This window comes from Mesoplodon densirostris, chromosome 20 (assembly GCF_025265405.1).
Source record: "Mesoplodon densirostris isolate mMesDen1 chromosome 20, mMesDen1 primary haplotype, whole genome shotgun sequence".
In the NCBI taxonomy this organism is placed as follows: Eukaryota; Metazoa; Chordata; class Mammalia; order Artiodactyla; family Ziphiidae; genus Mesoplodon; species Mesoplodon densirostris.
Genome location: NC_082680.1, coordinates 14,506,963 through 14,530,746, shown reverse-complemented (window position 1 = coordinate 14,530,746; position 23,784 = coordinate 14,506,963).

The following is a 23,784-nucleotide window of genomic DNA, read 5'->3' as shown; positions in this document are numbered from 1 at the left end:
GTTATTCCTGGATGACAATTACAACAGTAAGTTATGACTCAGAACATCATGTGAACTCAGTTAAATGAGGTGGTGGAAACTAAATGAAGTAAATCGAAATTAACAGAAAGGAAGGGAAAATGTCTTGAGGAACCAAAACAAAAAGCACAAATAATTTGCCAAAGACACTAAACTGTATAAATAATCATTCAAAAGTATTGGGTATAAGATGAGCACAGGTTTCTAAATCATTTAATCTAATTGTACTTCTAAAAAAATAAGGCCTGGATACCCAATCACCATGGGAATTTTAAAGGGTCATCTGATAGAGCTGCCTGAAACAGAGTGGAGAAGAAAGTTAAGATAGTTATTTAATTTTCCTACATCGGCACTACACGCGGAGCCAAGTCACTCCAACATGTGCACCAGAGTCTCATTTTAGATTCTTCTTATATACGTGCAATATAATAAAATCTTTGTCATTCTTTGACTATTTCACTTAATTATTTGACAACCAATCCTTTTTCATATTTTTTCTTAAGTATTTTGTTTCCCCCATTCTCACATCATCTCTTATTTAATAAAATATTGTGGGGTAAGGGAATAAGAAATCATTTGGAACATAGTAAGTACTAAGTTTTGTCCACCTTTCATTTCTTTAAATTTTTATTTAATCTAATTGCTGGATTCAGACAGTCAGACAGGAGAATTCTGTTCCAGAGGCAGTGGGAACACTTTTCTTTCTAAAATATTAGAGCCAGAGATGGTGACTAGAGGTGGTAACGTGTCCAGGGCCAGCACTGGCCTCTACTGTCCCTTCACAAGAGAAATATCCCTGCCAGGCTGTTCCAGATGGAAGTTTAGCTGTGGTTGTCAGCAGTCACCTCACTTGGTGCCTGCCTATGTCCCAAGTCTGATTCTTCAGCTATTCTGGCAATTCTGTGAATTAACATCCTTTCAATAAAATTCTTTCTGCTTCATCCAGCCAGAGTTGGTTTCTATTTCTAGCCACAAAGTGCCCTGAATAAAACACGGAGATTTATTGGACTCTCAGACCATTAGTGTACTATTTCCTGGATGGCGCTAGATGGTCCCCTAAATTTATAGCTTACATATATTTCTTAGGAACCAAAAGCAACTGGTGAAATAGAGTTGGGCTCATTATACTGGATAGATTGCTCTCATTTTAACACTAGACTTCAGGTAGTCATAGGAATTCCATTTAATAAGCCTGAAGTTAAACAAAGTAATAAAAGAAGGACCTTTTTGAGCTATTATACACCTGGGTTGAGTTTGAAACTTTCCTGGAATCAGGAACAGTTCAGTCAAAATCCACTGGATCTTCCACAAGTAAGCCAACACCAAGGGAAGATTTAGGTCTTTAGTACTCTTTGACTAATTTTTCATATCTTTCTTTATTTTGTTAAATTTCTGCTAAAGCAAAAGTGGCATCCAGAACGAACATTCATTTACTTTAATTACTATATTATTATGATTTATCCTGTCATCCTATTTCATATTTTTTATGTAACTATCCTTTATTCTTATTTAATTTTTTTCTCCCTTTCTGCCTTTCATTGATTCGATCAGTATTTTTCCTTCTGGTTTGAAAATTAAAATTTTTGATTGGTTTCTGCTAATGTATTAAATCTTATTCTTAACTTTTTTAGAGCCCATTAATATCTATTTCTTCCCCTTGAACAAAATAAGGACCCTAGCCTGCTGTCAGAATCTTCTGATTTCTGCTTGTTCCCTACTCCTCACCATATATTGGTATGATCTAGAACTTTAAATCTAGATTATTATAGAGCTATGCTACACAATGTAGCTACAATTAACCACATATGGCTATTCAAATTTAAATTCCTTAAAATTAAATAAAATTTAAAACTCAGTTCCTTGGCCATATTAGCCACAATTTATATCATAATACCCATATATGATTAAGGACTATCATATTGGACAGTGAAAATAGAACATTTCCATCAGAAAGAAAGGTCTACTGGATAGCACTGTTATAGATATATACAAATAATTACACGTGCTTTTTTTTTTTTTTTTTTTTTTTGCAGTACGCGGGCCTCTCACTGTTGTGGCCTCTCCCGTTGCAGAGCACAGGCTCTGGATGCACAGGCTCAGCGTCCATGGCTCATGGGCCCAGCCACTCCGCAGCATGTGGGATCTTCCCAGACCCGGGCACAAACCCGTGTCCCCTGCATCAGCAGGCGGACTCTCAACCACTGCGCCACCAGGGAAGCCCTACACATGCTTTTTTTTTGCCATTGTTTATTTCTTCTGAAATCTTTTTTTCCTCTGTACAATACCTTCTATAGAATGTTTTCTATAGGTTTTATATGTTTTATATGACCTGTATGTGTATCTCAGAGTGCTTTTATTTTATTCAATCTAGTGTTGAAATAATAATTTACTTGTATATAAAATTCTAAATTTGAAATTATTTTCCTTCAATATTTAAAAAATATTATTTTAATATTCTACTGCTGCCATTGAGAATTTTGATATCAATTAATTTATAGTGAGATGTTATTTTTTTTAGACACTTAGAATTTTGTCTTTGATGTTTTAAATTAAATGTGTCAAGACTTGGGGTTTTCCTTACTGATGTCTTTTGCTCTATGGGCCCTTTTGATCTTATTCTTCTTTCTTTCTTTAATTCTTAGCCACTATTTCAACAACAACAAAAAATGCTGGGCTTCATCAAGTTTTACCTAATAGATCAAAGTTGACCTTTCTATTTGCATTCTATATTTTAGTTCTTCTTAGATATTTTCCATCTCTCCATTCCTCTATTGCACCTTCTAGAAAAATTCCATAGCTAGATTCTTGATCTCACTGATTTATTCTTTGGCTACATCCATTCTTCTATTATATGTTTTATTCCTATCTTCATTTGATTCTTCTTCTTCACTGATTGTTCCTGCTTCATATTTGCAATAACTTCTCCTCTCTGTAGATAGCTATTTATTTTAAATTCTTGTTTTATTGGGGCCATTAATTCAGCTTGTTCTGATAAGTTTCTTCAGTACCTATTTTTCTTTTAAGGGTTAGTACACCTCCTTAATATCTTTACTTTTTTAACCATTTTTTTTTCCTCTTCCTATAAGCTTAAATTCTGCTAGGACTATTGATTACCTTAGCTGGTAGCACTTATTTGGGAGTAGAGATCAAAGCTCAGACCTAGCATGTGTTCTTCTCCTGGTACCTTTAGGGGGTATGGAAATGACTTAGAGAGAAGAGCCTCTATTATTGCAAATTTGGAAGCCTCTATTTCCAACCCAAGACCCAATCCTGCCATTCACTGAACTCTCATTTCTTTTGCCCAGGCACTGCTATTCTGGAGTCTGATTCCCTCTGTTGTAATAATCTTGTCCATTAAGCAAGGAGAGGGTACCAGCCTCCCCACTTGAGATGGTAGCTATCAGCACTCCCCACCCCCAGCACTTTGATGATTACCTTGCTCATCCACTGGTGCTGGCACAGGGCTCCTGTGTCCCCTCACTGCAGTGCATTGGAGAAAACAATGATTCATTCAGGGCAATGTAGGATGAAGAGATGAGGACAATTAGAAAGCTCCTTCTCACAGTTAGCGGCATCTGGTTCTCTTCAGGTTTGGACAGCTGTTCACCTCCCAGAAAATGACCCTAACACCCTTTGTTACCACTAGAGTTGTACTGCTTCTGTTATCAATCATCCTCCCTCTTGCTTGTGTAGCATTTCCAGGTTGAGCTTAGGGAAAAGAGCCAGTCTCCTGTGCTAGTTTGCTGTGTTGTCCAGAAGTCTCAGTTTTTTGGTCAAAGTTTATACTCTGGCCTGATTCAGACATGGCCATAGGCCCAAGTAAACAAAGAACAAGTGATGCCTTAATGTGAAAAATTTCCAGGAAATAAAGGACTCCAAACTTGGAAGGAAAATTATATATCCCATTTCCACTGAAAATTGGACCAGGGAAAAACCTCACTTTGAAAAAAAAAAAAAAGCCTGAAATGACTTATCCATTCCTAGCTTTCATTATTCCAGATTTTGAAAGCAAAACTATTTATGATTTTTCTCAAAATATATAGAATATTATTGCAGCTTCTCAAAAAAAATTCTAAACTCTTACTATCAAAATGGTAGATATACATTATTGGCAATCAAAGACATAACTAATAATCATTAAGTTATCAGCAAAATTTTATACTTTTATTAATCAGTTTCAACTTATTTTTATGTGCTAGGCATTTCCAAGTACATTATCTCATCTGTTTTTGGCAGTCACCTTGAGAATCATCCTTAGAGATAAAGAAAGGTGAAAAGAAGTTGTGACTTGTCCAGGGTCACCTAAGTAGTAAATGTTGGAGCTGAGGTTGAAATCCAGGTGGAATTCTCTTTTAACTGCCTAACTTGCATTTATGTTGTTTAAATGACATTAAGGATGCACATCAGAAGATAAGGGTAATTACTCAGGAAATATTTACATCTGTCAAAAAGCTGTCTTGGATGTACACCTGGAAACCATGTACTTTGGCTTGATGTTTTATTCATTATTTTCCTTCAAGTTTTTTTTTAAATCTACATATTATTTCAGAAACATATTGCTACCTCTCTGGGGGTAAACATGTGGTAGTTTCAGGATGAAGTCATACAAATAGAGCACCTGGGCTCTGTGGTTTCCCCCATGTGGACACTATTTAGGGAGTTTTCATTTAAGCAATAATTGAGAGTCTTTTCTACAGTTTAGGGATTGGAACAGGGTTTAGGATAACCTAGGGAGTAGCTTTTCAATGAATTATTTAAGCAAAATTTAACTGAGTTTAGAATATATTTTTTTCTTAAACCAGTTTCCAAATACCATACTAGATTCTCCTCTGTATATCCAAGTTGTGGTCAGGTAATAAATGAGTTACTCAGAGTAAAACCAAGTATAAGCCTCATAATAGCACCTAATGAACCAAATTAGAAAAATACACAGTTACATGCTTTGTATGCCCAGATATTTAGGTCAGAGATTTTTTTCCCCTAAAGAAATTATACCTTAAAAAGAGGGAATCACCCTACAGACTCAGTCACCTTAGAGGATGCCATTTCAACTACTTTATTATGAACAAAAAAATATAGTTTATGGTAGAAAAATTCTACTGTAATGACCTCTATCACTGCTAGGGTTTTGGATGCTTATAGAAGTCACCTTCAGAACTTGTAAAAAAATTATTCTGAACATATATAATCATTGTTCTTGTAGATATATGACCAATTACAAGTGAACATTGTAAATACACATTTTAGAAGATGAATAAAAAAATAATTCTTAATGTTACCTGAATAGGCACCTATGGTGCAGGATAGAATTTCTAATGACACTATCATATATAATTCAAAAGAAGTGCTTCTCAAAAATATATGGAATATGACGTTGAAAATGTGATAGGAGAGAGCTTAAAAAGTTGCTCTGGTGGTGATGAAGACCCACTGTTTAAAGATACATGTGACAAGTTGAGCAATATTGTGTCACAAAAGTTAGAAGTGGAAAAAATACTGCTCAATTATTATATTATATAATAATGGTATTTTAAATGTCTAGATAGTACCAAATTTATTAAATATTTTTTGTTATATAGTTGATTATTTTACCTATATCCCCCAAATATTCATATGTTCAAGATGGGAAAAAAATTCAAGAATCCTCTCACTAACAGTGCTTTCTATTCAGGGGCAACTAATATTTGGGCACCTGCACTAAATCTCCAAATCTCTTCTGTGTACCAAGTTGTGGATTTCAGCCCAGCAAAACGAGCCACCATGCCATCTGCCCTAGAAGCAGCCGTTACTCTGAAAGATCATGAAGGAAGTGTAAACACAGCCAGGTGTAGGACATTTCTGCAGGTTTCAAGCACAATCTTTATCTTGGTTCACTTTCTGAACAAATGATATTAATAATGTAGCTATAAATACAAATTATTGAATTAACTTTGAATAAATTGAAGGAGAATAAATATTCAAGCAATGACCATCCAAAATATGTTGTTGGAGAGACCTTCAAGATGGCGGAGGAGTAACACGTGGAGATCACCTTTCTTCCCACAAATACATCAGAAATACATCTACATGTGGAACAACTCCTACAGAACACCTACTGAACGCTGGCAGAAGACCTCAGACCTCCCAAAAGGCAAGAAACTTCCCACGTACCTGGGGGTAGGGCAAAAGAAAAAAGAAAAAACAGAGACAAAAGAATAGGGACGGTACCTGCACCTCTGGGAGGGAGCTGTGAAGGAGGAAAGGTTTCCACACACTAGAAGGCCCTTCGTGGGCGGGGACTGCGGGTGGCGGAGGCGGGGAGCTTCGGAGCCACGGAGGAGAGCGCAGCAACGGGGGTACGGAGGGCAAAGCGGAGAGATTCCCGCACAGGTGCCGACCGGCACTCACCAGCCCGAGAGGCTTGTCTGCTCGGCCGCCGGGGCGGGCGGGGCTGGGAGCTGAGGCTCGGGCTTCGGTCGGAGCGCAGGGAGAGGACTGGGGCTGGCGGTGTGAACACAGCCTGCAGGGGGTTAGTGCACCACGGCTAGCCGGGAGGAAGTCCGGGAGAAGTCTGGAGCTGCCGAAGAGGCAAGAGACCATTGTTTCGGGGAGCACAAGGAGAGGGGATTCAGAGCATCGCCTAAACGAGCTCCAGAGACGGGCGCAAGCCGCGGCTATCAGCGCGGACCCCAGAGACGGGCATGAGACGCTAAGGCTGCTGCTGCCGCCACCAAGAAGCCTGTGTGCGAGCACAGGTCACTCTGCACACCTCCCCTCCCGGGAGCCTGTGCAGCCCGCCACTGCCAGGGTCCCGCGATCCAGGGACAACTTCCCCGGGAGAACGCACAGCGCGCCTCAGGCTGGTGCAACGTCACGCCGGCCTCTGCTGCCGCCGCGGGCTTGCTCCGCCTCCGTACCCTTCCCTCCCCCCTGCCTGAGGGAGACAGAGCCCCCAGAGCAGCTGCTCCTTTAAGCCCGTCCTGAGCGAAGAACAGACGCCCTCAGGCGACCTACACGCAGAGGCGCGTCCAAATCCAAAGCTGAACCCCGGGAGCTGTGCGAACAAAGAAGAGAAAGGGAAATCTCTCCTAGCAGCCTCAGGAGCAGCGGATTAAATCTCCACAATCAACTTGATGTACCCAACTTCACTCAACGACCAGCAAGCTACAATGCTGCACACGCTATGCCAAACGACTAGCAAGACAGGAACAAAGCCCCATCCATTAGCACAGAGGCTGCCTAAAATCATAATAAGGCCACTGACACCCCAAAACACACCACCAGACACGGTCCTGTCCATCAGAAAGACAAGATCCAGCCTCATCCACCAGAACACAGGCACCAGTTCCCTCCACCAGGAAGCCTACAGAACCCACTGAACCAACCTTAGCCACTGGGGGAAGACACCAAAAACAACGGGAACTACGAACCTGCAGCCTGTGAAAAGGAGACCCCAAACACAGTAAGGTAAACAAAATGAGAAGACAGAGAAACACACAGCAGATCAAAGAGTAAGGTAAAAACCCACCAGACCAAACAAATGAAGAGGAAATAGGCAGTCTACCTGAAAAAGAATTCAGAATAATAATGTAAAGGTGATCCAAAATCTTGGAAATAGAATGGAGAAAATACAAGAAATGTTTAACAAGGACCTAGAAGAACTAAAGAGCAAACAAACAATGATGAACAACACAATAAATGAAACTAAAAATTCTCTAGAAGGAATCAAGAGCAGAATAACTGAGGCAGAAGAATGGATAAGTGACCTGAAAGATAAAGTAGTGGAAATAACTACTGCAGAGCAGAAGAAAGAAAAACAGAATGAAAAGAACTGAGGACAGTCTCAGAGACCTCTGGGACAACATTAAAAGCACCAACATTAGAATTATAGGTGTCCCAGAAGAAGAAGAGAAAAAGGGACTGAGAAAATATTTGAAGAGATTATAGTTGAAAACTTCCCTAATATGGGAAAGGAAATAATCAAGTCCAGGAAGCGCAGAGAGTCCCATACAGGATAAATCCAAGGAGAAACACACCAAGACGCATATTAATCAAACTATAAAAAATTAAATACAAAGAAAAAATATTAAAAGCAGCAAGGGAAAAACAATAAGTAACATACAAGGGAATCCCCATAAGGTTAAGAGCTGATCTTTCAGCAGAAACTCTGCAAGCTAGAAGAGAGTGGCAGGACATATTTAAAGTGATGAAAGGGAAGAACCTACAACCAAGATTATCCAGCAAGGATCTCATTCAGATTTGATGGAGACATTAAAACCTTATAAAATTAGGTCTGCCAGCACAACTTCATCCAACCCCACTCAACCTTTCCAAGATTTTCTCTGCCAACCTTTCCAATATTTTCTCTGCAAAAAATCAGATCTTAACAGACCAGGGATTCTCAACCTTAGCATGATTGACATCTGGGACTCAGTGCACTGACCTGTGCACTGTAGTATATTTAGCTGCATCACTAGCCTCTACTTACTACACACCACTAGCAACCCCTCCCTAGTTGTGACAACCCAAAACGTCCCCGGATATTGCCAGATATTCCCCTGCGGGAAAATCTCCCCCATTGAGGACAACTGACCTAGACACTGTATGCTCAATATGAGAATGTCAGTAATGGCTGCTACTATATTTTCTGGCTAATTAATTCTAAATAAGAAAAATATGTATGAGATGAGGGAGGAAAGGCTGGCATTAATAACATTAGGGGCAAAATGAAGATGGCAGAGGCAACTATAGACTGCTTTTATTTTCCTTTCTGCTCTAGGGTCTTACAAAGCCTTCAGCAGGAAGAGAACCTGAGTCAGCTTTAGTTCTAAGCTACAAACTAGTTCACTCCCAACTTTGTGTACACCTGGAGCCTGGCAAGTTTCCTGCATCTGGCCTCAGGAAGTTTCTGGATGGCTGCATTCTAAATGTGACCCAAGACGGCTGGAGTCAATTGTGGAAGCAAGGCTGGAGCTCCCTTCAGTCTGTCTGTTCTACTAACCATGAACCCATGTTCCCTCCCTCAAAGGTGTTCCGTCAAACATCCCTAAATAGCAAAATCACAGCTACATCCACCCTCTCTTCAGATACATGCCAAGGTGATTAAAGCCTCCTCCTGTGACTTTGTGCTTCTCAAATACTTCATACTTGCTCCCAGTCGTATGAACACTATCCCCCTGAGGAAGGGAAACTGCGACGGGTCCCACAGTTAGTGCTCATAGACTTGCTCTTGTTTTTATCTAGGTGTTAAAGAAATAGTCAGCGTCATATGAACTTTATCAGTTCTGCGTGCCTTTTCTTTTCCAAGTTCACAAAATGGAAAGCCGTTTAATTAAAATCAAGTGGTCTGAGCTAACCTTCCACTTCTCTCTCCACCTGTGGAGTATTTGCTTCCAGATATACTCAGGCTGTTCTAATTTTTCTGGGTTGACACTGGTCCAGTTCACCCTGCCGCAGTATCAAACACACAGAAGCAAACACGTTTCCAAAGACGGTTATCTCTTTGCTAGGAGAGGCCTGACTTCTCCCCAGCTCTCCATTTCAGAGAGAATTTCTGTTCTACACCTTTTCTCCCTTTCACTAGTAAAACATATATACGAAAGTACCAGTTCCTTTATTATGCTCCCTATCTTTTTCTGAAAATCACTGATGTTACGTTTGCAAATTATAATTTTGCAAGCCAGGTGGGGTGAAGGTTTATTTTAGCTTTGTCAACAGACGTGACTTCTTTTTCCTCTTGCCTCTCTTCCCATTTTAAGCAGAGACCATGTCTGATTGCAAGCTCCTTGAAGCATGCTCCCTTGTCTTCCTTTATCTCTGTCTCCCCTGCAATGTCCAATTCACTGCCATTAACATAATAGAAATGAAATATGAATTTCTTAGACTGAACTGAATTTTATTTCTAAAGGGAATCTGGCTGCCTCCCAGAATGCCTTCCTGCCATTGACTCAGATGGTGAATACTCAGGTGCTGATTGTCACTGTTGTGAGGGCTGCTGAGTAGGCTGGTGGTTTCCTCAAGTGGACACACCTGTCTCTCAAAGATAGCGCTCAGTTTCCACGTAATTTCACACACTGATCAGGGCAGTGAGATATTAACTCACAGCCATCATCAACCTAAGCAGGATTCATTCCGGAAATTTAGTAGCGAAGAGTGTAAGTTCCATGTTTTTCTTCCTAGTGTTCCAGTGCCTGCCCCCTGGACTTTGCGAGTTCTCCATATCCTTCGGTGATTCCTTGAAGGTTTATTAGACTTCCTGCTGAACAACACTGCATCATTTTTCAGATGGTTAGAAAAGTGACAGGAACAGCAAGAGCTGCCTTTCCCAGTGACCTTAATTTGCTACCACTACAGAGATTGGCTGAAGACCTAGCACCTGCTAAACTAGGCAGACACAGCTGTTCTGCATCCTGGCTCTCCCTAAATAATTACATCTCTGAAATTTTGCTGTACATAAAGACATTTAAAGATGTCTTGTGTTTATGTCTTCTCTGGTTAACTTGGCCTCTGAGTATCCCTTCACTTCTGTTCTGATGGACCGACCTCATTGCTTACATGAACATTACATATGGTTTTCAGCCATTAACCCATTATTATAAACCCACACAAAAATCCTACATGATAGATTGGACTTATGCCTATTTTGAGCAGATATAATGCATACAAGCATTTTAAGAATCTTTAAAATACACAAGCTAGATAGAAAGGCGATTCAGGGACTAGAACTCAACAATCAAGTGAATATGAATATGTTAGACCTCTAAGTGCCAGCACTCTGCAAGACATTTCAATATTTTTAAAAAATACAGATAAACCAAACTCTTTGCCTGAAGATCCCTCATGTTGATTCTGTACAAGTTCCATAATGTGGTTTTTATTAAACTCTCCTTTCACTTCACAAATTGACTAGCAAGGGATTTGTCCATTCATCAAAAGCCAAAGGAACAAAGTGTTGTGGGAATGTACAGCAGCAGGTCTTATACACTGCTGTGGGAGCATAAACTAGCACAAAGTCTTTGGAAAACAATTTAGCATTATCTAATAAACTTGAAGACACACATACACTGTGACTCCAATCTTCCATTTCTCAGTATATTTCCTTGAGAAAGTTCCCCATGTGCACCAGGACACATGTCCAAAATGTTCACAGCAGTGTTATTTTTAACAGCAAAAAAACTGGAAACAACACAAACAGCCATTGACGAGGGAATAGATAATTTAATTGTGTGTTAAAAGAAATCTCTACCCAGTCCTGTACATGTGCCAATGAACTTGACTGCTGCCTGACCCTAAGCCTGCTTGAGCCTTCTATGGCTCATCCCAAACCTTGCAGAGAGCTGGACCAGGTTTAATGCCCACTCAAAAGCCGTCAGGCTGTGATAATGATCCATGCCAAGAGATGCTGCTCCATTCCCTTCTGTATTCAGTCAAAGAATGCCTTTCAGAATCCTACCTTATTTGGAAAGGGCTTTCAGAAAGACTAAACTCATGCCAGAATAATGCTGCTCTAAAAATTCAATTCAGACTCAACATATACTATCCTTTGTCACTGGATGTTCTTCAACATGTATTATAGTTATTTGAGTATTATATAGCAGAATAAATAGGTACCCTATAGAACATATAACAATGGGAACCTATCTTACAAACAATACTATGTTGCTTAGGAATACATACATGTATGGATATGTATATACATATATTTGCATATGTGTGTACAAAGCATATATGTATATTTGTATGTGTGTGTCTGTGTGTGTATATTGAGAAGAATGATTGACACAAAATAAAGAGGGAGCAATAGTTAGTCCTCAGCTTTCCCAGTCATCTCAGCCCAGCGACCAGACATGTGAGTGAAGGGCCTATCTGGAATATTCCAGTTTCAGTTTCCTCCACATAAAACCAGGACACTAATTATTGTAGCATTACTGTTAAGATAAAATAACATGTGTAAAGTTCCTAGCATAATGCTTTGAACATAGTTGGCTACTCAGTAAACAACAGCAAAGTAGCAGCATCATGAGAGGCTAAAGGTTCAGGTTGCTGCAGGGTGTTTCATATACAAGGACTTGGTTTTCAAACTGTGGTCCAGTCTGATTACCTGGATCAAAAACACCTGGGAGGGACTTCCTTGGCGGTCCAGTGGTTAAGACTCCGTGTTTCCAAAGCAGGGGTCACGGGTTGGATCCCCAGTCTGGGAACTAAGATCCCACATGCTGCACAGTGTGGCCAAAAAACCCCAAACAAACAAACAAACAAAAATGCCTGGCATGCCTTTAACAATTCATTTGTGGACCTCACTGCAAATCTACAGAATTAGCATCTCTATAGCTTGGGACCAGGGACCTTGCATTTTAACAAATTTTCCAAGTGATTCTTCAGCAGTAAAAGATTAGGAACCACAAGTTTAGAGATTCAAATTCAGTGGTTGGGGGCTTCCCTGGTGGCGCAGTGGTTGAGAGTCCGCCTGCCGATGCAGGGGACACGGGTTCGTGCCCCGATCCCGGAAGATCCCACATGCCGCGGAGCGGCTGGGCCCGCGAGCCATGGCCGCGGAGCCTGTGTGTCCGGAGCCTGTGCTCCGCAACGGGAGAGGCCACAGCAGTGAGAGGCCCACGTACAGCAAAAAAAAAAAAAAAAAAAAAAAAAAAAAAAAATTCAGTGGTTGATGAGGTACCCCGAGAGAGGATATAAAAAGATTGGGGGGCCTCCCTGGTGGCGCAGTGGTTAAGAGTCCGCCTGCCGATGCAGGGGATACGGGTTCGTGCCCCGGTCTGGGAGGATCCCATATGCCGCGGAGCGGCTGGGCCCGTGAGCCATGGCCGCTGGGCCTGCGCATCCGGAGCCTGTGCTCCGCAACGGGAGAGGCCACAACAGTGAGAGGCCCGCATACCGCAAAAAGAAAAAAAAAAAAAAAAAAAAAAAAGATTGGGAACAAGGGCAATGCAAGCTGCCTCTTTAATGATTACCAGGAATATCTAAAATACAGGAGTACCTGAGACTTTAATTAATAATAATTAATAATACATACTACTTACTTATTGAATACCTGCAATGTGGTAGATATAATAAGCACATTATATTATTTCCAGTAAAATTTCTGAGTGGTGTTAGTATTCCTATTTTTTACAGATGGGGACACTGAGGCTCAGAGCTGTTGAGTGATTGCCCAAGGACCTATAAGTAGAAGAGGCAGGATCTCAAACAAGGGCTGACCTACTCTTCCTATAAAGATATAAGCGATCAGATCATATTGTCGCTGTTAGGAATGAAACAAGGTTATATTTACAATTACGTATGTCCTAAGGACCCGAAAGCAGCATTAATACATGTAAGCCAAGACGTGTCAACAGGGAATTCTTTCCTTGCTGCAACTGCTCTTCTTTAGAGCTGTAATCATTGAATAAGCCACATAGGCTACAACTGCCGAAAACAAACAGGATGTTCACATGAAAATTGACACATATTTAATATACTCCTTAGCTGTCCCCAGAATTACTTCAAATGGAGTTTTTGGTTGTCTGATTAACAGAGCAGGGGTCCATCTTCCATTACTAGAACTCCCCGGCTGTCTGATTCTGTTGTCCTCACACCAGCAGCAGTAATATTTCTAGACCCTTTCCATGCCCTGTGCTGAGAGCCAGAGGGAGCCTCAATGCCTATCACAGGTCCAGTCTGCTGAAGGCAGGGTGTGAGAAAGGAAGCAAATAGTAGTTATGGATATCCTGATAGAGATGCCTGAGTCCGAAGAAGCCGAAGCTCAATCTTGCCCACCCCATTTCACGCTGGGCTCCACTGTCAACCTGTGGTCTGCGATGGGAGGCCAGGGATGGGAGAGCACGCCCCTCCCTGCTCTGAGTTTGCCATCCCTCCCAGCTACAGGCCTGACCTCTATCTCTACTTCTGGGAGCGGTGGGTGCTTTATAGACTCCAGAGGAAAGGGTAATGTGAATTTGGAGGGGGAAGGCTACAGAAACATGGCAACGGCCACATGTTCCCTAGGAGCAATTAACCTTAAAGTAATTTCCACGTGGGCACTTCCCATTCTAGGATATACAAGACAGGCAATTCCAGGGATTAATGGGAGACAGGAAGAGGAGAAAGTACATTGTGAAGTCTTTCCAACTGCTCGAATCACCCACCAGACACATCCACTTGATTAACACTAATTCCTACAGCTGCTGGTGTTCTCACTGGCCCACCTTAACCTCATGCAGTCAGGCCTCACCGCCAGGCATTTGAAAGGCTAATGAAGTTCCTAATCTGATTTCTCCACAAATGGAGCCCTAACTTTGCTGGAGGAGAGGGCTGCCTCTACTGCCACTGACACAGTATATTTTCCTTCCGAGTGTGTAGTGTACAAACATGCCTTTATTATCTGTAAGCATTCCCAAAATAAGCGCCTCTGGGGAGAAGGGGCGTCAGTCTGATGTCCCATCCCAGTCCCTAATGTACTTCAAAATTCTCTTATCACAGAAAGCGAATCACAGGCCTCTCATTTTCCCATGCTCATGAGGTCCTTTTAGTGACTTCACATTCTCTGAGCTATTTTTAGTGGTTAAATACTCACTTCTTAAGAGCAAAGCTCCTCCTGTCCATTTGTGGTCTGGGAATGAAAAGAATCTCAATATATTGACAAAGTGTTCAGTCCTATTTTATTGATCTTCTCTGGCCAGAAACTACCTAAATATTTCATGAGAGCAGAAAATATATCTGGCACCCTAAAATATTGGTGTAACAGGGTTGTTGTTTTAAAGGCATATTAAAATCAGTTAATGTTCACAAAAAAATCTTAAAATAAAAATAAACAATGATTACTATTTTTAAAAAAATCAAAACCCTAAAATTTACAAACATGTTCCCAAGGCCAATTAAACTATGGACCAATTTATAGTTAGTTTTGGTGGTTTTTTTTAAGGACGTAGGAAGTAGAGAAGGATAAGATTATACTCAGGATAGAATCAATTCTGGAGTTGTACTACAATGACACATATCAGCAGAACCATATTTTTTAAACTTGTATAGCTTTTTTTTTACCATAAGATACTTCCATGTGATTCTCTAACCTCAAATGTAAAAATAGCTTCACGAGACAATAAATTTTTCATTCTTTAACATATCTGTTTTTACAACAGGAACAATGCCAAATTTCGTTCTAGAAAATGTTGTCTGGATTATTTGTCAACCAAATTACCACAGGATACCAATCACATCTGAGATTTTTCTTAACCAATTCCTAAAACATAGTTTGGACTCTTAATCCTGAAGCAAGACTTTCACAGACATCCTCATACATCCTTGTTCACTGCAAAACAGCAAATCTCCAATGAAAAATCTCCTCTCCTTTGTTCTCTCCCATCACTGACAAAATAGAGACATCTGGGTCAGGTTTTTAAGAGAAGTACCCACTGCTTTGACTTGAATGTGCTACTTCATTCCCTTAATTTAACTTCAGTTTTGTCTCTGGAAAAATACAGAAGCAAACTGAATGCTTTTTCTGTTAAAACAGCTATTTGTCTGTGATTAAAACTCATACACTTTCATAAATGGGGGCCAGTAAGCTGAGCCCTTGGGAACACAGCCAAGCAGGGAGTTGAAGGCAGCAGGAGAGAGACTGTGGGAAACTTACTCTGCTGGTTCAGTGCTGAGGTCCCAGAGGGATGGGGAAAACTCAGGCTTAATTCAGGTCTGATTCAGGTCAATGTCAGGGTCCAGTAAGTTCTTATCAGGTAGCAGAGGAAGGCAGTAGGAGTACAGGTGGCAAGTGACCTTGAAGTCTAGATAGGAAGAGAGCAAAATCCACTGTGGATTTAGACACTAAGGGGCATGAGTCAGACAAACCCAGGATGCCCCTGCAGGAGGCTGAGATTCAGAGTGGTCAAGGCTCGCCCCACAGCTATACTGCACCCCAGATCCAGGGCTGCAAATCTCACTTAGCAGGTCACCTGGGCATGGTCCCATTAGGACTGAATAGAGCTAGATCTGCAGTGACTTCAGCTGGGAGGGGTAGATAAACATTATATAAAATTACTTATTTGCATTTATGACTCTTCCAGATTCTTTAAATTATCTTACTTAGCCATTAAATTACCTTGGTTAGACAATAATTGGATTCTCTCCTTAGCAAAGTAGGAGGTTTCCTCTTTTGCACTTTGTAAGCCTGGGAAAAATGCAGTTCTTAAATGCTCCCAGATAGTCAGGTTGTTAAAATTCAGAGTTAAAGAAGCCTATGGTTTAAAAAGAATACCAGACTTGACATTTTGTGTAGTGTTCAACAAATCCTTAACAACCTTTCCTGGACATCAAGCCTGCACCTGACCCAGCCCTGTGGACACCTGCTCACCCCTGCAGGTAAACTTCTGCCCTCTGGCTCCCCAAGTCTTTGGCCAGCCCATCAGTCTGTTCCTTGGATCTCCGCATGCCTTATGATGGAATCCACCATGGCCCTTGACATGTCCAAATTCAAGTCTTATGTTCATTGACTTCACTGCATCATCTGACACTTTTTTTTTTTGAAACCACCCAATTTTTTTCTCCTACCATTGGTCTCCTGGCTTTTCTTTTACCTGTTATTCATTCATTCTCAGACTTTTTCTCAGTTTATTTCTCTGCCTGTCCCGGGAATACTGCTGTTTTTCCTAGTTCAGCTTTAGACTTTCACACTCCTTATTCTATTGACTCCCCATTGGCAACCACTTTCCTACCCACTGTTTCAACTACTTTCTGTATGTGGAAGCCCAGAACTTTCCTCGGAACTTATAATTCTATGGGAATGTCTTACACATTCCTCAATGTCTCTGAAACTAATCTTTTTCTTTCTTTTCACTTGCAAATCTACCTTCTCCTAAAGTCCTTACCATGATTACAAATTTGCTATTCACACAAGCTAATTCATCACCCATCCTGTATCCTTTATTCTTTTTTTTTTTTAAGTCTATATTGGAGTATAATTGCTTCACAATGGTGTGTTAGTTTCTGCTTTATAACAATGTATCCTTTATTCTTGACAAGAGTCATTCCCTGAGTCCTTCTATCTGGGCTCTTCAAATACCTCTCAGCTCTATATTCTCTTCCGCGTGTTCTTTCCTTAGTTCGGGGATCCCTCAGCCACTGCCTGGATTATTCCCATGGCCCCCTAGCATTTTCCTCTCCTCATGACGTTGATCCTCTCTGAAACTTTCTCCATGTTGCAGCCAAGTTATTTTATGAGAACAAAATGAATCTGATTATGTTATCCCTTGCTTAATACTTTTCATGGTTTCTCCATACCAACAAGATAAAATCCAAATTCTTAAGAATGGCATGCATTTTAGTGTTGTTTGTTTACAAAGATCCTAAGTTGACTCCCCCCAAAAAGAAAGAATATTTATTAAAAGTTACAGAGTGGTATCTCATGGCACACAGAGGCAGGAAGTGCACCTCGAGAACCTTGCTCACAAGACACATAATGTCATGTCTCTGCTTCTCTCTGAGCACCTGTTCTGTTACCTTGTTTCTCTCTGCAGACCTGGGAGCTCTACTTCAGGAAGCATATGGTGGAGAAGGGCTGCTTCAGCCCTACTCCAGGTGACCTCTGCTCAGGGATCCATCACACACCAGTATGACCCTTAGTTGAAGAGCAGTCATTTGATGGGTTCAGCCTAGTCTGTGGTTTAGCCCCTCTGGAGTCATGTAACCACCTCTTATCCAAATATTGTGGCCAGTGACAGCCAAAGACAAACATGCTACTTTGACTCACACCTTCAGCAAGGCTATGCATGACAAGCAGTTCCCACAGAAAGGCCTGATCCCCCAAACGCAGGTAAACTGCAACCAACAAAGCCTTTTCTTACTACCCCGTGCCTGCCTTCTAAGCCTCATCCTTACCTCTAGCTCTTCTTTCCTATACAACAGTCCTGTAGTGTCCTGAATTTCTTACACATTTTTACCCCTTTTTGCATTCTGGTGGTACACAACTGCCTGGAATATCTTTCCCTCTCTCCAAACTGACCTGCAAACCCCTGGAACCAGACACTTGGCAAACGATTCACTGTCCTTCAAAATTCTGCATAAATGCCACCTCCTCTCAATGTTCCCTTAAAATTCCTCCCCTGGAATTAGAGATTCCATCTTCAGATCCCATCATACTTTGAATATACCCCCCACTAGTACTTAAATTTACTGCATCGTCTTCTTTGGTTCCCATCTCTCTTCTTAACAGAGAATGACCCCCTTAATGGTAAAGTCCAAGTTTGTAACTGCTCTGGCAGCAAGCACAGTTCCTGAGATATGATGAGCGTCAACTATTAGTGGTACATAAGGGATGAGAAGAGAAATGGAGAAGATTAAGGAAAGGAGTAGTAAAGCTATACTCTTCCCCCTTTCAGGAGCAAGCCCTCACCATGTGTTTGCATGCACGGTGTGCCTTGTTTGGAGGGAGGGGATGTCTATCAGAAGCTGACTGGAGGGTGAATTATGACCTGCATGTCTGGTCCTGCCCCTGCCTCTGGTCCTGCCCTCTCTACTCTAGCCAGATCAGCCCACCGTCCACATCCTTCTATGTTCTCATTGCTCCCTTATGCAAGACCCCGATACGTTACATTATTGAGAGATGTCTGTACCTCTCCCTATGGAAGAGGACTTCTTGGCTGAAGAAGAAATAGCTTGTCTTTCAAGATCTCTATAGTAAAACATCTGCTGCTTTCTTTTCTGACATTTTGCCCTATCTTGTCTGGCATGAATTCCCTGGTTTCTGGCTAATTTGCATCAGACTATAAGCTTGAGGACAGAGACTAAATTCTCCACATCCTGGCGTTAAACCTGGCCAATAGCTATCAGTCGATAAATGGTATCTGCTTTATTATTTCTTGCCCAATCTTATCCAGACCTTCAGGCTCTGGGCCTTTTTCCTGCTCTCCTAGCTGTGGCTTCCTATCACACTGGAGCATTTCTTCACTACCCAGGTGTCCAACAGGCACGTGTGTTCAAGGAAAGATGTTTGCATGACCCAAAGTCCTTCCAACCTAAGAAAAAGATAACATAGTGATAACTGCTTGAAATAGATACACCATGACACTAGCACTCAGGAGGTCCTCCTGGTTCAAAAAGCCACGTGTGATTTTTGTACTCCTGGCATGGTCTCTCACAATAGCTATTTTCCTGCAATTCACTGCACAGCGACAACATGTGAATGAGATCTTGTTCATTCCTAAAGCTTCACCTCTGCTGACACTCCCTGCTCCTTATCCTGGCATACTTAGCCCAGCAGAAAGCAACCTTCTGATGTTTGTCAACATGTCTGAATGCCAGGCACTCTCTGAAAGTAATTTCTATGCTTCTTAAAAGAGGCCAATAACACTGTTTAAGAAGCCTAAAGTTTTGTTAAGGAGGGTCTTATTTCTCACTTTTATGTCACCATTGCCGTTTGCTTGGGGCGGGAGAGTTTGGGTCTTGGACCCAGCGCTCCTGTCAATGATCTCCCTAAACAGTTAGTCTGGACAGTATGTACACAATCTTAAAAATTAGCAGGGAAAGCCTAAGAGGGTCTAGATGATAAAAGATCTCCATCTGGAAACCAAAATCTCCTAACATTAAGTATGAGTTTTTCCACAGAACTAATGTTGTATTAAGTAATTCCTCTAAAGTCATTTCCTTATCATTCTGGTAGCAATTATCTGACTCTGAAAAAATGTTAAAAATGTCCAGTGGTAAAAATTGGTGTTCAAAAAAAATATTATATGAAGGAATAAAAAGAGAGAATAAGAGGACAGTAGAGAGAAAAGCAAAGGAGATTTAATAATAAGGAAGTAAATGGTATACAAAGTAAAGTAATATGAAAATAGTACTGTGTCTAGATAGTCAGTATTTAGGAAGTGGTTAAGACGTCACAGGAGAAACAGAAAAGCATGTTGAAGGCTGGAAAAGAAGTGGATATTGGTATATGTATTCTTTCCATTAATTTCTTTCCTTATTCTCTTTGGTTATATTGACTAATGCTACATTCCATACCACTTGAGTATTTCATCAAGTTACCAGACACTACTGGAACATTAAGAAGATAAATAATTGATTTAGTGTCCCTTCCTTAAAAAGAAATTGTACTTTGAAGTAAACTAAAGCAATGAAAAGAAATACAAATATAAATTTAGGAGAAAACAACAAGAAATTTAATTAATATTCATGTTTCGAGCCTGAAGTAAGAAACTGAACATTTTGAATTCCATTTCATGCCCTGCCTTCACTGCTGAGAGTCTGATCTTCATACACACACTTATTTACCTGTGATTCAGAATTAACAGTCTTCCCCCATCATGACCTACTGAGTTAAATTAAAATATACAATAGGATATATATATATATATATATCTGTTTAAAGATAAAATATATTTGGTGTCTTTAAAGCTGTTAGAAAAATATAACAACTACATAATTATTAGCAAGGATGGTACTCAAACTCCACTAATAAGTGAAAGAATTCCATGGGCACTGTAAACTTCCTCTCTTGCTTTGAAGAGATGCCTGGGTTTCATTATACCTGGGACTGCATCAGACCCATACCAGCCATGGCATATTCGAAATGTAAATTCACATCAAGTTCTTTTTTTTTTTTTTTCTTTTTTTTTTTTTTTTTGTGGTATGCGGGCCTCTCACTGTTGTGGCCTCTCCCGTTGCGGAGCACAGGCTCCGGATGCGCAGGCCCAGCGGCCATGGCTCACGGGCCCAGCCGCTCCGCGGCATATGGGATCCTCCCAGACCGGGGCACGAACCCGCATCCCCTGCATCGGCAGGCGGACTCTCAACCACTGCGCCACCAGGGAGGCCCTCACATCAAGTTCTTATACGTCCACCCCATACCCTGGACTAGAAAAAATGCCTTGGAGCGTTTGTAGACCTGGATATGCCCTAGTCCCTAACTGACTCCAGCTGTTTCACGTGTGGTATTAGGAATAAGATGAGCTGGAGTCCAGCTAATAAAGCCAGGAACACCTGCACAGGGCCACCCTAGGGAGGCCGTTGGTGGCCGCTGCACAACAGGCCCACCAGTACCCTGGTGGCTGTGATTTCCCCAAAGACTCAAGCTGCTAAACACTGAAATCAGTACTCTAAATAGCTTGCGGTTTCTATTATAACACTCTCATACTTATCGCCTGTTTAAATGTATACAGTGAATTTATTTATTCCTTCTTGAATACAGCACAGCTTCAAATGTGTTTACACATTATTACATATTTTCTCCTAATGTGTTCTATGGAAATCCTACCACAGTGATAACTGATGTACATCTAACCACAGTTTAAACTCTTATTTAAAAAATCCCAAAAGATCACCCAGGCTCCAGTATGAATCCTAATAAGAGAGCCTTATTTGTACTTGCATTGCCTACATGAAAAATTTGTTGGTATTAAATTTGGTACATAAATAAACATGCCATAACTTTAAAATAAAGAATATTTTTAAACAACTGTGTGCTGAAGGTTACTATGAAATATCTTTTCATGGTAGAAATTTATTCGGATTTTGTTTTGACCATTTCTTGCACAATGAAGTAATATTTCAAAATTAGTTATTGGGAGACAATCCTCCATGGGACTCCCACATTTCTACACGGCTTGTAAACAGAGACACTGGCTGTCTTTGCTCTGGACTATCTTTCCAAGGATGATTGGTATAACAAACAGCATTGGAAAACAGAAGTAGCATCTCTCTCTGAAGCGAAGGATAGGCTTGCCTACAGCCTTGGAAAACAATGATACCTCCCCCCATATCATGGGACAGTCATGCTTACTGTACAGTATAATAAAAATATTTCCCTCTTAAAAACAACAAGCATGGGGCTTCCCTGGTGGCACAGTGGTTGAGAGTCCGCCAGCCGATGCAGGGGACACGGGTTCATGCCCCGGTCTGGGAAGATCCCACATGCCGCGGAGCGGCTGGGCCCATGAGCCATGGCCGCTGAGCCTGCGCGTCCAGAGCCTGTGCTCCGCAATGGGAGAGGCCACAACAGTGAGAGGCCCGCGTACAGCAAAAAAAAAAAAAAAAAAGAACAAGCATGCCTACTGCCCATTAAAAAAGAGTCAAGTTCCCTAAGGTCAGACTTCTCTCCTCTAATACAACCTACTCTGTGTTCAGATGTCACCTGGCCTTCTTCACACTGGGGCTTAGGGCCGAGGGAAGCAGCCCAGGAGAATGCAGGTATTCTGGACACTGCTATTGCTGGGAATAAGAAAGTCCTTTATCTGTGACACTGGAGTCTCCTGTCTTCCATCAGCATCCATAAAATTGTAACAAGCTAACTTCTTAGCTTGTAATTTCAGTAAATCTCAGACCCTTCACAGTTCTTGATATTATTTTTACTAAAATCACATATAATGAAAAATTATATATGAGGAAGCAAATGATATATGCATTTTAAAAATACTCAAAAAATGGAAATTTCTATTTGAATGAAGTTTGTATTATGCTGCATCCCCTAACTTCAGCTGTATTTCAGAATTCCAGAGTGGTTTAACCTATATTATAAGAAAAAAGGAATCACACTCTGACTCACAGAAACCCCTTCACGACTACTTCTCCTTTAAGAGATGAGCTTTTTTCGGTCTATGTTGAGCGAAGCCATTCAACCTAGACTACTTCAAATTCCCTCCTCACTTCAGAATGTTCTTTATCTTTGCTAATCCTCCCTTTTTCTTGTCTTAGAAGCAGCGTGGTAAGTTATTATAATTGGCCCCCAGGTATCGTGCATCTCTGTATTTATGCCCTTGTGTCGTCTTCTCCCACATTGATTCTCAGCTGCTCTGTGACTTACAGAACACTTTGTTTTGACCTAAAGAATAAAGAACAGGACAGCAGTGATGCTGGGTGAATATCAGTGCCTAGGCCTTAAGAGGCCTTGCAACGTTCTCTTCCCTGAGCCATAAAAAAAAAAAAAAAAAAACAACTCTAGGTTATCCTACTGGAAAGGCCAAATGAAAGAGAGGGCCTAGAGGATAAAAGAGAACCCCTAGCATTTCAGCCAAACAGGCTAAAGAGTGAGACAAATAAGTCTGATATTTTGGACCCTCTGGTACAAAACTGTAGCCACTTCAGTTGGGCCCAGCTGAGATGAGATGGAGCGGAGAGGAACCATCTCAGGTGGGAAATAATAAAATGATGTTGCTTTATGCTGCTAAGTTTTGAGGTGGTTTGTTACATAGCAATGCAGTGCCACTGGTCCCGTGACTTCAGTTAAGACCTCTAATTAAAATGGCCTCCAAATCTCCATAGATTAACTTCTTTCCCAGCTTCTAGATTTTTGCTACATGAACCACCATCAGAATTGACATTTCCTGGGAGCTGGGGGGAAAAGCAGGAATTTTAGACTCCACCTAGACCTACTGAATCAATATCTGCATTTTTGGGCCTCCCTGGTGGCGCAAGTGGTTGAGAGTCCGCCTGCCGATGCAGGGGATACGGGTTCGTGCCCTGGTCTGGGAGGATCCCATATGCCGCGGAGCAGCTGGGCCCGTGAGCCATGGCCGCTGAGCCTGAGCGTCCGGAGCCTGCGCGTCCGGAGCCTGTGCTCCGCAACGGGGGAGGCCACAGCAGTGAGAGGCCTGCATACCGCAAAAAAAAAAAAAAAAAAAAAAAAAAAAATCTGCATTTTTAACAAGACCTCTCATCACCTGTACATACATGAATATATGAGAAGCCCTGCTCTAAATATGTATTTCCATCTACCTTGGTCAAAGCAAAAATAATCACTTCACTTGTTCTTCCCCACAACTACCACAAAACCCTCTTCTTTTTCTAGTGAGCCATCAATCTATTATG